The sequence below is a fragment of the Ambystoma mexicanum genome, chromosome 2p (assembly GCF_040938575.1).
Source record: "Ambystoma mexicanum isolate Mex_15411 chromosome 2p, UKY_AmexF1_1, whole genome shotgun sequence".
In the NCBI taxonomy this organism is placed as follows: domain Eukaryota; kingdom Metazoa; phylum Chordata; class Amphibia; order Caudata; family Ambystomatidae; genus Ambystoma; species Ambystoma mexicanum.
In genome coordinates this window covers 1,434,279,124-1,434,292,611 of record NC_090923.1, presented here as the reverse complement: position 1 = coordinate 1,434,292,611, position 13,488 = coordinate 1,434,279,124, and the positions used below count along the sequence as shown (strand labels likewise).

The 13,488-nt window shown below is 45.5% G+C and overlaps 1 protein-coding gene across 3 annotated transcripts in view; it reads right to left on the bottom strand.

Annotated features, from left to right (window-relative positions):
• The window catches only part of NOS3 (nitric oxide synthase 3), a 937,759-nt gene that overhangs the window by 147,007 nt on the left and 777,264 nt on the right, over positions 1 to 13,488 (bottom strand). The window lies entirely within an intron of this gene.

Here is a 13,488-nt window from a genome sequence, read left to right as displayed (position 1 = left end):
TGGGGGCACGGACGACTTACTATTTCAAAATGGGTAATAGTAGTAACTATTATTTGCCTTGCTATGAAATAGCAAAGGCTAAAGTAAAAAGAACTATATTAAATACAAGTACATTTGTTGATACGAATAATGGCCATACATAGAGCTGCAAGTTGTAGAGTTGGGTTTCGTAAAGCTGTATTTTATTACAAACTAACATAAAACCTGGAGGCCTCAAATCGCTTCAAATTTACAGCCAAACAACATCCACCAAAAGCAATCTTCATTGGATATTTTTATAAATAACGTTATGCAAAGTGCAAACATTACAAATTAACCGCCACCAACAGAAAATGGGTCCCTGCTCTTAAATCCGGCAACGTTTTTGCCATCTCCAATTTCAACGATGTTGTTGCATGAAGAAATAGCTGTGTCTTGGAATGTACGAGCTCCACTGTTTAGGAGGTAAGATCAGGTGTGTTCTAGAAGGCTGCCATCAGCGAGCCTCGAGATCACTTTGGAATATAGGGTACGTGAAGCTTCTGTACATGGTTTTGATACTTCACAATGTTCCTTATTAGAAGATATTAGGTTTCCTTTATTAATGCACCTATGATTGATGTGGCACACTCCATGTCAAAAAAGTCAGATTCTAGTAAGCCAAAAATATTTAGGATAAAGGTTTACAATATATTTACGCCATAAATGTGCTGGTGTTTGCTAAACATGCCTCAATGCTCTAACCACAAGGCTGTTAGACTGTACTGCATTGATAGTTTATACGGGTGAAACCGGTATGTAATTGTCTACAGCCTGAACAACTGTCTGTCTCAGGTTGGAAACTATTGTATTTCTCGGGAGGATAGCTTAGGGGCAACATGCTCGCCTTGGAAGCAAGACGACACGGAGCAACACAGGTTCGATCTCCGGGTCCACGCTTACAAACCTCTGGGTATTAAGCGTGTTATAAATAACCTATCATATCATAACATAGACAGACATTTCCCTAGAGCATAGACTTGGCATTTTAGCTCATTTGCATACCCACAATGCATCGGCGTCTAAAGGTGAACTTCTAGTAATGACTACTGGACGGCACTCTGCTGTGTGTGACTTTAATCAAATGGTTTAATTTCCTTTCACATTTCAGGTGGAGGGATTTTTTTCGACCCCTTTTAAACACACCATACCTTTGCTGGCGTTTACCAATAATTCAAAATTGTTTCATCCATTCTGAGTTTAAGGAATATGTTAAATTGTGTCTAAAGTTGTTTATGAGTGCACAGTGCATATCTGTCAAATATTGGACTAATGCTTGTGAAAAAGGATGTTACAGGGATCCTGTATACACAGTGGGCCTTATGCTCAAAACACAGAATGTGCTTTTTCTTTACTTGTCTGACTTTGAAGTTTATAAACCGATCTATTTACAAATGAAAACTGCCCAATTCTGAGATGCTGTGTGTGCCAACACAAATGATGTGCTTAACACCGCTGCTGTCTCAAAAAAGAAAATGCACAAGAGGAACAGAAATGACCCTACACTTGTTACAAAGAGCCAAAGGGGAATGCTTTTGTTTTCTTCATACTGTAAAAAGTTTCCCATTTGTATTAGGGATGAGCTTCCTAATGCACATAAGCACCCTGTTCTACCCCCTGAGTGAGCAATTGCAAAAGGGGGATAGAGAAGAGGATCTGAATATTCGCAAACTGGATTAGCACATTCAGAAGCCCTGTCTGCCATTTTTGGGTAAAAGTGAATGGGATACTCCAAAGCATCCCCTTCACTTGCACCAAAAAACGTTTTGTGAATTGGGCCCTGTGATTTTTTAAATAAAATAACCAATACATAAATTATACAGTTTGAACTCTGAAATCCAAAATCTCTATCAGAGAACATGGGAGAGCTGTCTGGCAGAAGTCAGGCAAATGGCCTTACAGGAGGATCTTGGTTTTACCTCTAGTGTATCAGAGGCAAATTCCAACCCAGATGAAGGTTGGTCAGAACCTATCTAACAACAGCATATTATGTTTAATACTGAAGACCCCATCCCTGCAAATCTGTGCTACGAAAGGCATATAAACAATGTTGGAAACAGAAGAGCAGTGGGAAAACTGCAAAAGGTATTTGCCTTATTCTTCTGACATCTGTCACCTCCTTGAAGACACCTTGACGTTCTTGCTCTCACCAAGATGTGGTTCAAGGCCAGCTCCATTGATGCTTTTGACACTCCCCTCCCAGAGGGCCACAAGATCCTGTCCAATCCCAAGCTCTCTCGGCCTGGTGGTGGAGTGGCTCTGGTCTTTGCTGAGTGGGTTCCTGCCTCCATCATCCTCTCTCAAACCTACTCTTATTTTGGAAGCCTATTCTGCAGGCTTTCTGTCTCGCCTACCTTCTCTCTTACTCCAGTTACCATCTACAGCCCCCCGAACTTACCTCCCTCTTCCCCTAAGAATAGGCTGACCTTTCTTCCGCTCTCCTTGCCTCCCCTCAAACTTCTATTCCTTGGGGACTTTAACATTAATCTCGACTCTCCTGATTTGGCTACTGTTCTCTTTTGCGACCTCTGCAACACTTCACTATCCGTCCCTCTGCAGGACACACCTTGGATGCTCTCATTTCAACTGACATCCCTCTCTCCAACCCTCTTACTACCCCTCTCTCATGGTCTGACCACTCTCTCCTCTCTTCCCACCTTGTCCTCCCCTGATGATGCCTCCACCTGCACTGCCAGTCTCCTTCTCTGCCATTCGACCGATGAAGCGCGTGTCAGTCACTGTATTTTCCTCTTCCTTCATGCCTCCACCACCCCCTTCATTACTCTCCTACTGACTCTGTTCTAGCTAACCTCCATCTCTCTATCTCTAACACCCTGGACATCCTTGCCCCCGTCATGAGGATCCGCTTGAAACCTGCCTCCAAATGCAACTCTTAGTATGATTCCGAATTGGCAGCTTTGAAACACAAGTGCAAAGCTGTAGAGCAGAAGTGGTAGGCATCTAGCTCATCCTCTGACAAACTGGCCTGCCACCCTGTAAGCGATATTCAATTAGCACTACAGCTAAGTCAATGCCTAGTCTGGGATGCTGAGGAAAACCCTTATTGATGTATTTTTATATCCAGTTCAGTACTCTGGATGACCACCCTTGTATAACACCCCCCTCTTAGAATCCCCCTGACCCCACTGAGCCAAGAAGTAGGTTTGTTTTGCAAATTAAAAGGTTTATTTGGACAATTCAACAATATATATCTATCACACTTTATAAATAAATTGATAACTGATATCACACTTCAGAATATGACCGTGATCAACAATGGATAATGTTAAAGGGGTACACTGATTTGGTTACTTAGGAGTAGTGTAGAGGATGAGGTAGCTGAAAATGCTTGATGGTTTCAAGGAAATGCAAGGTGGAATAAAATGCAGTACAGAAATAACTTGTTATGATTTTAGCAAAAGGTAATATGATCACTTTTTCTTTTGACAATTCACTGCCCCCCTATGCAATACAAGAAATGGAAGGAGAGCACACAGTCTTCAAGAATCCCAACAACTCACACTTTATAATGCAATACACAGTTCCAGTTCTCCCAGCAAGCTTAGGGAAAACAGGGATGAGTTTTAAACACAGGCAAATTACTTTAATGTGGTTTGCAAGGAAGTGAAAAGATGCTAAAATTGCTTTTAATTCCCTCTAGAGGTTCAGGATAGGTGATGGCTACTTTATATTAGTTCAGGCTCACTTTAACAATCCTCTATGAATGATTAGCAGATTGCAAACGAATTTTAGCAAAGAGAAGCAAAAAGCTGCTGATTTCTGCAGATGACGAAATCGGGCCAAACCGCAAATCGCGGTAAATTTCGCGAGTGCGTGTCTCGCGATTACGGGAAAAGTATAGGGAGTAGGAAGTCGGTTCTGGGTTTGTTGGAAAGCCTAGATTCCTAAATTTTGTTCCTAGCCCAAACGGTTCTAGAGATATGGACGATTAAATAAAGGTAGTTTTTTGGATTTAAAGTAAACTCAAAATGACAGGTGACAGCTTGCAGCTGCAGAATTGACTGGCGACACGATTTCTAGGAGGCAGTTCTACTTAGGTTAAAATAGTTTGGATTAGATTATTTTAACTAAGAGATTGGTTCTGCACAGTTCTGCTAGGTACTCACAATATAAATTTGAACTAGGCCTCGTCACGGATCTGGCCAACACGTCCGGCTGCGGTTCTGTCTGCTCGGCGGGTCAATCAGGCACCGGTTCTGCTCACAGCGATCTGGGTCAGCACTGCTCTGCTGGTCTAGCCTCTCTGGATTCTGGATGTAACACTGCTTTCTGGGTATTGCTACAGGTTCTTGCAAAAATTCTCGGCAAAACTTCAAACAGCTCGCCCGGCTGTTGAATAGTTTGGTTAGTTTTGAGGCCTGCTGAAGAGGATTCAGCTGGTGGATTCAGGCCTCTCTGCTACAAATTCTGGAGTTAATTTCTGCTACAGGTTCTGGAGATTGATGGATTTGAAGTCTGGATCTCTGGATGTGAAGCCGTCGGTCAGCATGCTCCGCAGCAAATGGAATTGAATGTCTCCACCTGTCCCAGCAGTCTCTTTTTTTATGTGTTTTGAAAATGGGTGTGTGCCTGGGCCTAGCTAAGCCTGCCCCTCTCTACTTGTCATTGGCCCATTCCTCCTCTCTCCCTTGATTGGGGGAAGGAAATATGAGTCAGAGTGATGCTGTAGGTTTTATGGTCAGAGGAACCTCCCCTTGTCAGATTGCACACAAATCTATTTCTGACCCAAATACATATTTATCTATGTACCATTTTTCTAATATTATAGGTCCAGTTAACATATTTTCTGTAGCACCAAACCATCCGATCCCCGTCTTTGTACGATGTCGTGTCCACTCATGACAGAATTCTCCCCTTTTCATCCAGATAACGACCTCTAAACCTTTCCAGATTTTACACAAATGTGCACCAGGGATATGAGTTACAGATGATAAAGTGTCAGATTTTTAACATGCAGACATTTGGAGTAAGACCCTATTTTCCGCTAGCAACCCCCCAGAATACACCACAGGGTCCTAACACCTCTTAAAATGTGCAACGAAAAATCACAAAAATAATGATATTACTTATATAATTCTGACAAGTCCGCACTATGAGTTATCTATCTTTTTAAAAATATGCCCTGGTCAAACAGGGGTGTGGCTTCCCACATCACATGGTGGAATAACTGGTTTATCCATTTCCCAAAGCCAGCTTGTTCACAGAGGCACAGCTGCCCCCCAGTTTCTCCCAAGAGCAAGCTATTTTACGACGCCCCCAATATAACATTTGCCTGAGTCAAGGGAGTTGCATTGTTCTGTCCCTTCCAGTTCCCAGGTGCTCCACCCCTAATCTAATCAGATAAGTGTGAACTCCTTTTGGCAAGGGGAAGAGTGGCTGAGCAGGTTTCAACTCCTGTCGGGGGTAGTTGTCAGGCAGAATTCAGTTTCATTAAGCCAGGTTTCAGCTAAATGTCACTTTTTGTTCCCAGTTTTCTACATTCAAATCAAACTGACAATTTTTACCTATACATTAAATAATTACTTCCTTCAAGTCATTTCAGAATATAGTTTTACATTGTATCCACCTCTTAGCAAGTCTTTCCTTGGTCTGGTTTAGTTTCATTTGTTCAGTTTTACACAAAAGTCTGGTGGTTTTAAAACACCGGCTTTCTGATAGTGGTGAGTACTGGTAATGCAACCATTTTTGGGATTAAGAAAATGAATTCCCCACAGTTCTGAGTTGCTTTTTGGCAATCAGCATTGCCATTCCCAATGGTTTCAGGCTACTGTGTGTGTAGCCCAATGGTGGTTTTAGGCAGTGTCCTCCTGTGCTCACAACATAGGCAAAAATGGGTGGCAGCCTATTCTTCATGTTTTCCCTGTGCACTCTCTGGGGAGTTCTGGCCATCATGATGTTTTCCATGCCAGTACTGCACAGTTTTATGGTAGGGCTTGGATGCATGGGTAAAAGCATCCCACAAGCCCCCCTTCTTGCAATGGCCATTCTGTCCTTTCGCTGATGGAACTCGCAAGATCTGGGATGTTCGCCTCCTCTTCTTCCAATTCCATGGATGGCACAGTTCGGCATCATTTCCTCCCTCCAGTCGATCAATCAGTTCTCCTTGCTGGTCCTGATGGGAGGATTGGGCGGTACCCCGGGCCCCTCGGGTCTCTGCTCCCGGTCCCCGGTCGTCCTCCTTGGTCTGTCTCCATGGTTTCATCTCTCCTAGGATGATAAAGCAAAGCGGCAATACCTATTCGTAGACATTTCTTCACCACTATTAATGGTGTGGCGAACATATACATTTTATGAATCAGAAGATATGAACATATACATTTTTTTTAAATTAGGAGACAAGAACATATATATATATACAAGGATCACAGAATTTTATATGCTATATGTGCAATATTTTAGGGTTGGAACTGAATTACTCTGGAGCGGCCCCCTCTGGGATTCCAGTGGATTCCTCCAGTTGTTGCAGAGTGTGCCTGGGATGGCAACACTTTAGCTGATTTATATGTACCCACTTGTCTTCCCCTTCCGCCAGACTGCCTTTGGGGATGCAGATCTTATAGGCAACAGGGGAGATCTTGTCTATAATTTGAAACGGTCCCTTCCATGTAGGCAAGAATTTTCACTGTTTGGCCTGGTTCCTTTGGAAATTGTATAGATAGACCCGATCACCCACCTTCTATTCCTTTCGGGTAGTTTTTAAATCCTAGTGGGTCGTCATGCTCTCGGCTGATCTTTCTAGATTCCGCTGAGTATAGGCAAAAGCATGCTGAAGGTGTTTCCTTAAATTCTCCACATACTCATGAGTTGTGGAGGCATTTATCAACGTTTGCTCTTGGGTTCTGTAGAGCAAATGCTGGGGAAGCACCATCTTGCGTCCAGTCATCAACTATCAAGACTGCCAGCTGTATCAGTAATATCCTGACCCTCCTCAGACCCAGACCCAATAATGTCTCTTCTCTGAACCCACTCCTCCTCACCTGATTCCTCTGAGGAAATATCTTGGTTTCGCCCCTTTCTTCTCGTGGATCTTCTTTTTGTGAAGAGGTATGGCCTTCTACGGTTGGAAGCCACCCTGTCGCCCTGAAGGTACAGGGTTACAAGGGACCCCCTGCCGGAGAGGCCAAGAAGAGAGGAAAAAAGCGGATGCTTAAAAAAACCTCTCTTAAATACAGGTTCTTGTAGCGATGTTACAGGCTTCCAGACAAGAGCAGCGACCAGGTTGGGCAAGGTACGGCGATGTGATGGGCTTCCGGACAGGAGCAGCAACCAGGATGGCTAAGGAAAGCAAATAGCAAAGGCTCAAGGAGGCGGAGAAACCGGAGGATAGAACAGAAAGCAGGTAAGAAGGAAAGAAAGGAGGAGCCGAAGAGCCGGCTAGAACTAGACATAGAATGAAGTGCCAGAAAGGGCTCCTACGAACGGCAGGGCAAGCACAGGGAGACAAAATGCTGTAAAAAGGAACGGAGAGAAGGTAAACACAGAGCGGAGTATGGAGCGTGAATGCAAGAGGTTGCAACGCGCTGAACGGCGCTGGAAGGCGCGGTTAAGAGACGCAGACCAGGAAATGAACGTGGAAAAAGTCTAGAGCGTGACAGACAGAGAAGGGGAAAAAGAACGGAACGGTTCAATGGCGGTGCAATTTCCATTGATTATCAAGTCGCCAGGGAGATCACCTTGTAAACGGCATGACAGTATGCCCCCTCCTGAGGGGCACCCCCCCTTTCTTCCCTGGATGAAGGCTATGAAACCGCCTCACCAGGCGAGGTGCATGCACATGGGAGACAGGTTCCCAGGAGTCTTCTGCTTGAGAGTACCCCTTCCAGTGAATAAGGTACTCCAACCGTCCCTCTTTATAACGAGAGTCCCGAATGGTCTCAACCTCATATTCATCCGGAGGAAGATCCAGAGGTCGGTGATCTCTCGGAATCCTTCTTTTGAAACTGTCCTCTTTATATTCTTTTAGTAGGGAGGAATGAAATACTGGATGGATGCGCTTCATGTAAGCAGGTAAGTCAAGTCGATAAGCCACCGGATTTATCTTGTCTGTGATTGTGAACGGCCCCAAATAGCGTGGGGTAAGCTTAGAGGGATGCAACCAGCGGGGTAAAAATTTCGTGGAAAGCCATACCTTAGTCCCTTTCTGCCATTTAGGAGACGGCAGACGTCGAGGATTGGAGGAAGATCCGTACCATATTTTACTGGCTATCAGACCCTTATGAGCTGTCTTATGTGCTTCTGCAATATCGGACAAAAGGACATCAACCGAAGGAGTGTTGGCTGGGGGGAAAGTGGTTATGGGTAAGAAACGAGGATGAAAACCATAAGAACAAAAAGGACTGAGTCTGGTGGCACTGTGTGTAGAGTTATTGTAGGCAAATTCGGCTGTAGGTGAAAAAGTCACCCAGTTGTCTTGTTGGGAGTCGACAAAACAACGAAGATATTGTTCTAAAGATGCATTCAGGCGTTCAGTTTGACTGTTAGTCTGAGGATGAAAACCCGAAGACAAAGCTCTTTCTATCCCTAACCTCTCACAGAGTTCTTTCCAGAAGTGTGAGGTAAATTGTGAACCTCTGTCCGAGATGATCTTATCTGGAAAACCATGCAACCGTAAAACCTCCTTAGCGAACACAGCGGCCATCTCCGCGGCCGTGGGAAGGCCAGTTAATGGAGTAAAGTGAGCCATCTTAGTAAAACTGTCAACCGTAACCATGATACAGGAACAACCACAAGAGGGAGGGAGATCAACAATAAAATCGGTTGATATCACCTTCCAAAGGTGCTTGGGTGGATCTTCCTGTTGGAGCAACCCCAGTGGTTTTTGATAACTGTATTTGGATCTGCAGCAAACCGGGCAGGTGAGTACATACTCGTTGGTGTCTCTTTCTATTCCGGACCACCAGAAATGGCGTAGGAGCAGGTCGAGAGTATTCTTAGTTCCTCTATGCCCTGCCACCGGATCATCATGACACCACTTTAAAGCCCTTTGTTGCGATTTAATGTCGGGCAAAAATAAGCCTTGGTTGACAACGTATAAGCCATCTTGGTAAACAAGGTTATCGGATGATTTTATCGAAGGAGGGTTGTGTAATTTAGCTGTGGCCTGACGGACTTCCTCCAGAAAAGAGTTTGCGGTATAAATTACCTTCTTCTGAGGTAACATGACTTCGGCATGTTGTTCAAACGGACAATCTGAAGAGGGTCTTCTGGAGAGAGCATCACAAGAAGGTTCTTTGTACCAGGTAAGTAGGTCAGCACAAAGTCATACTGGGCAAAGAAATGAGCCCATCTGGCCTGATGAGAATTTATGCATTCCATATTCTATATGGCCTTAAGGTTCTTGTGATCGGTTCTCAGTTCAAATGGAAAAATGGCTCCTTGTAAGAGATGTCGCCACTCTTCACATGCCACTTTCATAGCCAGCAGTTCTTTTTCTATGACTGAGTAGTGGATTTGACTGGGTGTCAGAGTCTTAGAAACGTAAGCCACCGGAAATTCAATCCCCTCATGCTCCTGTAACAATGCGGCCCCCAAGGCCGAAAAAGAAGCATCGGTTTCGACTATAAACGGCCGACTCTGGTCAGGTTGATGCAGCACAGGAGCAGAGCAGAAGGCATCTTTAAGTTGTTTGTATGCCGTCTCAGCCTCTTCGGACCATGTAAAAGGGGAAGCAGACTTCTTCAGCAAACTGGTAATAGGCAACACCTTCCTGGAAAATTCAGAGATGAATTTGCGATAGAAGTTAGCGAGGCCTAAGAATCGCTGAACTTCCTTAACTGACTTCGGACTCGGCCATTGTAAGATAGCTTCTACCTTACTAGGGTCCATGCTGATTCCATCGGCAGACAAAGCCAAGGTAAGGGATTGTGGTTGCATGGAATATGCACTTATCATGGTTGGCTTTTAATTTAGCATCTTTAAGCCTCTGGATAACCTGATGCAGGTGCAAGGTATGGAGTTCAGGAGATCTAGAGAACACCAGGATATCGTCTAAGTAGACAATCGCACATTGGTATAGCAGGTCAGAAAAGGTACGGTCCATGAACCGCTGGAATACTGAGGGAGCGTTCACCAGGCCAAATGGCATCACCTGGTACTCATAGTGACCAAAGGGGGTACGGAAAGCGGTCTTCCATTCATCCCCGGATCGAATGCGTAGCAGATGGTAAGCTCTACGTAAGTCGATCTTGGAGAAAATACTGGCCCCCTGTACAGCCTCGAGCACGTCCTTGATCAAAGGCATCGGGTACCGATCTCTGACCGTGATGCTATTTAAACCTCGATAATCTATGCAAGGTCGGAGTTCGGTGGTATTCTTCTTCGGCACAAAGAACAAGGAGGCCCCGGATGGGGAGCGTGAAGGTCGAATAAGCTCATTCTGTAGATTGGAATCCAAATATCTCCGTAATACCTCCTTTTCTTTGAGGGAAAGTGAGAACATACGCCCAAAAGGCACAAGTGCTTCCGGAACCAAGTCTATGGCGCAGTCCTCTGGTCTGTGGGGAGGAAGTTCTTGAGGTTCTTGGTCTTGGAAGACTTCCAAATACTGGGCAAGGTCGATGGGAATAGAATGGATTCCCAAGACATTGGAGGCCGAGGAGGAACCAGAAGATACTTGAACGGCGACGTGATTAGATTCTGGTAGGCACGTCTTTAAACAGTATTCTGAAGAGAATGACAACTGATTGGACTTCCAATTGATGGTTGGATTGTGCTTACGTAACCAGGAAACTCCAAGGATCACAGGAAAGTGAGCAGCTCTAATAAGATCGAATTGGATTGTCTCAGCGTGTTGCAATACTCTCATGGTCATGGGGGGCGTTGAATGGGTGATCAAACCAGAACTTAGAGGCTTGCCGTCCACCCCTTCCACCTTCTGATCTTCTTCCTTCTCTAGGCGTCCAATGCCATTGGCGTTCGCCCACATGATATCCATGAAGCATCCTGCTGCTCCACAGTCCAATAGTGCCAGGACTTCGTGAGTCTTTTTATGTAAGGTCAGTCGAACACCGAGGACCAGGAGGCGTGTGTCTTCAGAGGACGAAACAGAAGTGACTGACATTGAGACGTAGAGACAAAACAATTCCCCTCGGTAACCCGTCCCTACAAGTTCCGAGGTTTGGCGTTTCCCGGCCGTCGTGGGGGTACCTCTGGAGAGTCTCGCAACCTGTGTTGATGTGATCCGCAATACAAGCAAAGATTGTTGTCTTTTGTTCTCTTTCGTTCCTCAGGAGTGAGGGGCCCACGAGTGATCCCGATCTGCATTGGTTCCTCCTTGGCTTGATGGACAGAAGGAGGAGCGGGTTCGAAGGAGGTGGGTAAGTTACAACCCTTGCGTCGTTCAGCACGTCTCTCAGAGACGGAAATCCAACTGAAGAATTGTAGAGAATAATTCAGCTAAGGTATTAGGTCTGGGTATTCGCGCCAATTCGTCTTTTAAGTCTTCCCTTAGGCCTCAGCGAAATATTGTATATTGGGCCGTCTCTTGCCAATCTGTGTCTGCAGCCACTCGCTTAAACCGGGAAATATAAGACAATAAATCAGAGTTGCCTTGGCGAATGTCTAGCAGTTGTTCACCGGCCACTTGAGCGGTCTCCTGTCTTTCAAAGGCTTCCTTAAATCGCGCCGTAAAACCACTGTAATCGTGCAACAATGGACTTGCTCCAGTGACCAGTGGAGTTGCCCATGCCAGGGAATTACCAGTAAGATTGGAAATAAGGAACCCGATCCGGGCATTGTCCGAGGCATAGGTTTGAGGTCTGAAAGTGAAGTGTATTATACAAGCTTCCATAAATTCTTTAAACTTATGTGGAGTGCCATCATATTTGCCAGATGCCAAGGGGAGAATAGGTAGTTCCGCACGGGCCTTTTCTTGGTTATCAATCTGTTGTTTAAGCACCTCGTTCTCGGTTTTGACAGTCTGGAGTTCCTGTGTGAGAGCATGTACTGCAGACACAAGTTCTTGCACTTGTTCTGCTGTTTCCATCGTGGTTTTTTGGGGGCGTTGTAAACTATCAAGACTGCCAGCTGTATCAGTAATATCTTGACCCTCCTCAGACCCAGACCCAATAATGTCTCTTCTCTGAACCCACTCCTCCTCACCTGATTCCTCTGAGGAAATATCTTGGTTTCGCCCCTTTCTTCTCGTAGATCTTCTTTTTGTGAAGAGGTATGGCCTTCTACGGTTGGAAGCCACCCTGTCGCCCTGAAGGTACAGGGTTACAAGGGACCCCCTGCCGGAGAGGCCAAGAAGAGAGGAAAAAAGCAGATGCTTAAAAAAACCGCTCTTAAATACAGGTTCATGTAGCGATGTTACAGGCTTCCAGACAAGAGCAGAGACCAGGTTGGGCAAGGTACGGCGATGTGATGGTCTTCCGGACAGGAGCAGCAACCAGGATGGCTAAGGAAAGCAAATAGGAAAGGCTCAAGGAGGCGGAGAAACCGGAGGATACAACAGAAAGCAGGTAAGAAGGAATGAAAGGAGGAGCCGAAGAGCCGGCTAGAACTGGACATAGAATGAAGTGCCAGAAAGGGCTCCTGCGAACGGCGGGGCAAGCACAGGGAGACAAATTGCTGTAAAAGGGAATGGAGACAAGGTAAACACAGAGCGGAGTTCGGAGCGTGAATGCAAGAGGTTGCAACGCGCCGAACGGCGCTGGAACGCGTGGTTAAGAGACGCAGACCAAGAAATGAACGTGGAAAAAGACTAGAGCGTGACAGACAGAGAAGGGGAAAAAGAACAGAACGGTTCAATAGCGGTGCAATTTCCATTGATTATCAAGTCACCAGGGAGATCTCCTTGTAAACGGCATGACATCAACTCAAATGGTGACATTTTGGTTGCAGATGAAGGGGTAGATCTGATGGCCATTAGGACCAGAGGTAATCGGATATCCCAACTTGGCCCAGAATCTGCCACAAACTTTTTTAAGATGCTCACAATGGTTCGGTTATATCTCTCTACTGCTCCAGAAGAAGCTGGCCTGTAAGCAATGTGTACCTTCCTTTTAACCCCCAGTATCTGCCACATCTTTGTCATTACTTCACTGGTGAAGTGGCTACCTCTGTCTGACTCAATCCTTTGAGGTAGACCAAAACGGGAAAAGATGTGGTTAATCATCAGGGCAGCTGTTGTTTCTGCCTTGCAATTTGGGGCCGGGAGACATTCCACCCACTTGGTAAACAAGCATGTAACGGTCAACATTTACTTGTTTCCTCTAGACGAGCGAATCACACGGCCTACAAAGTCGATTTGCAAATCTGACCATGGCAGTGTCATCCCCCTCTTTTGGAGAGGCGCACGGTGTGTGAGGGATGATGGCTGAAATTGTGCACACACAAGACACCCCTTCAAGTATTGGTCGAGGTCCTGCCCCATGTGTGGCCAGTATGCAACCTCTCTTAAGATTTCCAGTGTTGTGTGAAACCCCCTATGACCGGCGGTGGCCGCAT